The following is a 6,000-nucleotide window of genomic DNA, read 5'->3' as shown; positions in this document are numbered from 1 at the left end:
CAAGTCATATTTAGGCAAGGGAAACCCAGACATGGCAAGGCAATACAAGGGAAATCCAGGAAAGGCAATTCCAGACAAGGCAAATACAGGCAAGGCAAATACAGGCAAGGCAAATACAGGAAAAACAAGGCAAGGCAAACCAAGGCAATGCAAGGCAAGGCAAGGCAATTCCAGGCAAGGCAAGGCAAAAAAAATCTAGGCAAGGCAAATCCAGGCAAGGCAAGGCAAGAAAAATCCAGGCAAGGCAAAGTAAAACAAATCAAGTAAGGCAAATCCAGGCAAGGCAAGGAAAGGCAAATCACGGAAAGGGATATCCAGGAAAGGCAATGCAAGGCAAGTTCAGGCATGGCAAGGCAAGGCAAATCCAGGAAAGAAAAATTCAGGTAAGGAAAGGCCATGCTAATCCAGGCAAATTTAGACAAAAGGGTTTAGACATGGCAATGCCATGCAAGGGAAACTCAGGCAATGCAAATTCTGGCAAGGAAAGCCAGGACAAATCCAGGCAAGGGATATTCAGGAATGGTAAGGCAAGACAAATCCAGGTAAAGCAAATCCCAGCAAGGCAAGACAAGACAAATCCAGGCAAGGCAAATTCAGGCAAGGCAAGGCAAGGCAAGGCAAAAGAAATGCACGCAAAATGAATGTGGCAAAGCAAGGCAAGGCAAGGCAAAACAAAACAAGGCAATTCCAAACAAGGGAAGGCAAAGCAAGGCAAATCCAGGCAAGGCAAATCGAGGCAAGGCAAGGCAAGGCAAATTCAGCCAAAGGAGAAAAACAGCAAGGCAAGGCAAGACAAATCCAGGCAAGGCAAGAAAAGGCAAATCCAGGAAAGGCAAATTCAGGAAAGGCAAACAAGGCAAACTAAGTCAAGGGAAAACCAGGCAAGGCAAATCCAGGCAAGGCAATGCAAGGAAAATCCAGCAAGTCAAATCCAGGCAAATCAAGGCAAGGCAAATCCAGGCAAGGTAAGGCAAAACAAATCCAGGCAAGGCAAGGCAAGGCAAATGAAGGCAAGGCTAATTCAGGCAAAAAAAAAATCCAGGTAAGGGAAGGCCATGCAAATCCAGGCAAGTCAAGGAAAGGCAAATTTAGGAAAAAGAAACCGAGGCATACCAAGGCCATGCAAGGGAAATCCAGGCAAGGCCAATTTAGGCAAGACAAGGATAGGCAGGGAAAATTCAGGCAAAGAAAGACAAGGCAAAACAAGGCAAGGCAAATCCAGGTAAGGTAAATCCAGGCAAGGCACGCAAGGGAAGGCAAATTTAGGAAAGGCACTAGAAGGTAAATTCAGAAATCACAAATCCAGGCAAGACAAGGCAATGAGAGGCAAATCCAGGCAAGGCAAGGCAAAGCAAAAAAATTCCAGGCAATGCAAATGCGGACAAGGCAAGGCAAGGCAAATCCAGCTAAGGCAAATCAAGGAAAGAAAAGGTAAGGCAAATCAAGGCAAGACCAATCCAAATAAGGCTCGGACATGCAAATCCAGGCAAGGTAAGGCAAGTCAAATTTAGATAAGGCAACTGCAGGCAGGGCAATGTAAGTCAAGGCAAATCCAGGCCAGGCAAATCCAGGCAACTCAAGGCAACGCAAAACCAGGTAAGGCAAATCCAGGCAAGTCAAATTCGTAAAGAACAAGGCAAGGCAAATCAAGGCAAGGCTAACCCTGGCAAGGCAAGAAAAGGCAAATTCAAAAAAGGGATATCCAGGAAAGGCAGGCAGGTCAAATCCAAGCAAAACAAGTCAAGGCAATTTCAGGAAACGGAAATCCAGGTAAAAGAAAGCAAAACAAATTTAGGCAAAAGAAACCCATACATAGCAAGACAATGCAAAAGAAATCCAGGCAAGGCAAGGGAAGGCAAATCCAGGCAAGGCAAATCAAGAAAACGGAAGGCAAGGAAAATCAAGGCAAGACCAATTCAAATAAGGCATGGCCATGCAAATCCAGGCAAGGCAAGGCAAGTCAAATTTAGGCAAGGCAACTGCAGGCACGGTAATGAGGGTCAAGGCAAATCCAGACAAGACAAATCCAGGCAATGCAAGGCAACACAAGGCAAACCAAGGCAAAGCAAGACCAGGCAAGGAAAATCCAGGCAAGGCAAAATAAATCAAGCAAGGGGAATCCAGGAAAGGCAAGAAAAGGCAAATCCAGTCAAGGCAAGGCAAACCAAATCCAGGCAAGGAAAATCCAGGTAAGGGAAAGCTATGCAAATCCAGGAAAGGCAAGGAGAGGCAAATTTGGGCAAACGAAACCCAGGCATGGCAAAATCATGCAAGAAAAATTCAGGCAAGGCCAATTTAGGCAACTCAAGGCAAGGCAAGTCAAATCCAGGCAAGGCAAGGCAAGGCAAATCTAGCCAAGGTAAATCCAGTCAAGACAAGGTAAGGCAAATCCAGGTAATGCAAATCCTGGCTGGGGAAGGCAAGACAAATCCAGGCAAGGGATATCCAGGAAAAGCAAGGTAAGTAAAAGGAAATGCAGGCAAGGCAAATGCAATAAACCAATGCAAGGCAAGCCAAATCCAAGCAAGGCAAATCCAGACAAGGGAAGGCAAAGCACGGCAAATACAGGTAAGGCAAATCCAGGGAAGTCAAGGCAAGGCAAATCCAGGCAAAGAAAAGCAAGGCAAGGCAATGCAAATCCAAGAAAGGCAAAGGAAGGCAAATCCAGGCATCACAAATCCAGACAAGGCAAGAAAAGGAAAGGCGAATCCAGGAAAAACAAGGCAAAGCAAGGAAAATCCAGGCAAGGCAAATCCAGGAAAAACAAGGCAAAGCAAGGAAAATCCAGGCAAGGCAAATGCAGGTAAGGCAAGACAAGGCAAATCCAGGCTAGGCAAATCAAGGAAACGTAAGGCAAAGCAAATCAAGGCAAGACCAATGCAAATACAGCAAGGCCATGCAAATCCAGGCGAGGCAAGGCAAGTAAAATTTAGGCAAGGCAAACCCAGGCAGGGGAATGTATGTCAAGCCAGATCCATTCAAGGCCTATCCAGGCAAGTCAAGGCAAGGCAAAACCAGGCCAGGTAAATACAGACAAAGCAAGAAAAGCAAGAAAAATCCAAGCAAGGCAAATACAGCCAGGGCAAATCCAGGAAAGGCAAGGAAAAACAAATCCAGGCAAGGCTAATCCTGGTAAGTCAAGGAAAGACAAATCCAGGAAAGGGATATCCAGGAAAGGCAAGGCAGAGCAAATTCAAGGAAGTCAAGGCAAGTCAAATCCAGGAAAGTGAAATCCATGTAAGGGAAGGCCATAAAAATCCAGACAAGGCAAGGCAAGGTAAATTTAGGCAAGAAAACCCAGACATGGCAAGGCAATACAAGGGAATTACAAGCAAGGCAAATTCGGGCAAGGCAAGTCAAGGCAAATCCAGGCAAGGCAAGGCAAGGCAAATCTAGGCAAGGCAAGGCAAGGCAAATATATGCAAGGTAAATTCATGCAGGGCAAGGTAATTCAAGGCAAATCAAGGCAAACCAAATCCAGAAAACGGAAGGCAAGCAAATCCAGGCAATGAAAATACCGTCAAGAAAAAAACAGGGCGGGCCAATCCACGTAAGGCAAGGCAACGCAATTCCAAGCAAGGCAAATCCAGGAAATGCAAGGATAGGCAAATCCAGGCAAAATAAGACAAGGCAAATCAACACGAGGAAAATCCAGGAAAGGTAAGGCAAGGCAAATAAAGGCAAAAGAAATCCAGGAAAGGCAAGCCAAAGAAAGGGATATCCAGGAAATGCAGTGCAAAGCAAGTTCAGGCAAGGCAAGGCAAGGCAAATCCAGTCACGGGAAATCCATTGAAGGAAAGGCCATGCAAATCCGGGCAAGACAAGGAAAGGCAAATTTAGACAATAGAAACCCAGGCATTGAAAGGCTATGCAAGGGAAATCTAGGCAAGACCAATCCAGACAAGGAAAGGCAAGGCAAATCCAGGCAAAGCAAGGCCATGCAAGGCAAATCCATCAAGGCAAATTTAGAAATGGCAATTCCAGGCAAGGTAAATCCAGTGAAGGCAAAGCATAAAAAATCCAGGCAACACAAATCTTGGCAAGGCAAGGCAAGGCAAGGCAAATCCAGACAAGGGATATAAAAGAAAGGCAAGGAGAGACAAATCCAGGCAAGGCAAATCCCAGCAAGGCAAGACAAGGCAAATTCAGGCAAGAGAAATTCAGGCAAGGCAAGGCAAAGCAAATACACCCAAGGCAAATTTGGCAAAGAAAGGCAAGGCAAGACAACATCAAACAACGCAAATCAAAACAAGGGAAAACAAAACTAAGCAAATCCAGGCAAAGAAAATCGAGGCAAGGCAAGGAAAGGCAAATTCAGCCAAAGAAAAAAAGGCAAGGCAAGGCAAGGCAAATGCAGGCAAGGTAAATCCAGGGAAGGCATGCAAGGGAAAACAAATCCAGGAAAGGCAAGGGAAGGCAAATGGCAAGGCAAGGCAGGGCAGGGCAGGGCAGGGCAGGGCAAGGCAGGGCAAGGCAGGGCAAGGCAGGGCAAGGCAGGGCAAGGCAGGGCAAGGCAGGGCAAGGCAGGGCAAGGCAAGGCAAGGCAAGGCAAGGCAAGGCAAGGCAAGGCAAGGCAAGGCAAGGCAAGGCAAGGCAAGGCAAGGCAAGGCAAGGCAAGGCAAATCCAGGCAAGGCAAGGCATGGAAAGGAAAGGCAAATCCATGCAAGGCGAATGCAGCCAAGGCAAATCCAGACAAGGCAAGCCTTGGCAAATCCAGGCAAAACAAATCAAAGAAACGCAAGGCAAAACCAATCCAAATAAGGCAGGACCATGCAAATCCAGGCAAGGCAAGGCAAGTCAAATTTAGGCAAGGCAACTCCAGGCAGGGCAAGCAACCACAGGCAGGGCAATGTAAGTCAATGCACATCCTGGCAAGTCAAGGTACGGCAAATCCAGGCAAAGAAAGGCAAGGCAAGGCAAATCCAGGAAAGGTAAATCCAGGCAAGGCACGCAAAAAAAGGCAAATCCAGGCAAGACAAGGCAAAGCAAGGAAAATGCAGGCAAGGCAAATTCAGGCAAAGCAAGCAAGGCAAGGCAAATCAAGAAAACGCAAGACAAGGCAAATCAAGGCAAGACCAATCCAAATAAAACAGGGTCATGCAAATCCAGGCAGGCAAGGCAAGACAAATTTAGGCAAGGCAACCCCAGGCAGGGCAAGGCAAATTCAGGCAAAGCAAATCCGGGAAAAACTAGGCAAGGCACGGTAAATCCAGGCAAGGTTCATGCTGGTAAGGCAAGGAAAAACAAATCCAGAAAAGGAATATCCACGAAAGGCAAGGCAGGGCAAATCCAAGCAAGGCAAGGCAAGGCAAACCCAGGAAACGAAAATACAGGTAAGCGAAGGCCATGCAAATCCAGGCAAGGCAAGGCAAGGCAAATTTAGGCAAAGGAAGCCCAGACATAACAAGGCAATCAAGGAAAATTCAGGCAAAACAAAATCAAGCAAGGCAAGGCAAGCAAATCCAGGCAAGGCAAAGCAAGGCAAATCCAGGCTAGTTAAATCCAGTTAAGGCAAGGCAAGGCAAATCCAGACAACGGAAATCCTGGCATGGCAAGGCAAGGCAAGACAAATCCAGGCAAGGGATATCTATGAAAGGCAAGGCAAGAAAAAGAAAATGCACGCAAGGCAAATGTGGCAAAACAAGGCAAGGCAAGGCAAATTCAAGGGGGGCAAATCTAGAAAAGGCAAGGAAAATCAAGGAAAATCCAGGCAAGGCAAAACAAGGCAAATCCAGGCAAAGAAAGGCAAGGCAAGGCTAGGCAAGGCAAATCCAGGATAGGTAAATCTAGGCGTGGCACGCAAGACAAGGCAAATACAGGAAAGGCAAGGAAAGGCAAATCCAGGCATCACAAATTCAGGCAAAGCAAATCCAGGCAAGGCAAGGCAAAGCAAGGAAAATCCAGGCAAGGCAAGTCAAAGCAAGGAAAATCCAGGCAAGACAAATCCAGGAAAGCAAATCCAGGCAAGGCAAAGAAATTCAAATCGAGGCAAAGCAAAT

General features: G+C 46.8%; 1 pseudogene; it reads left to right on the top strand.

Moving 5' to 3' along the window:
* The first annotated feature begins 1,474 nt into the window (after positions 1-1,474).
* LOC100400533 (interleukin-17 receptor A-like) overlaps positions 1,475-6,000 on the top strand; it is a 43,388-nt pseudogene continuing 38,862 nt past the window's right edge.

Source organism: Callithrix jacchus, chromosome 7, assembly GCF_049354715.1.
Source record: "Callithrix jacchus isolate 240 chromosome 7, calJac240_pri, whole genome shotgun sequence".
In the NCBI taxonomy this organism is placed as follows: Eukaryota; Metazoa; Chordata; class Mammalia; order Primates; family Cebidae; genus Callithrix; species Callithrix jacchus.
The sequence above is the reverse complement of the archived record's forward strand: the minus strand, read 5'-3'. Positions and strand labels throughout refer to the sequence as shown.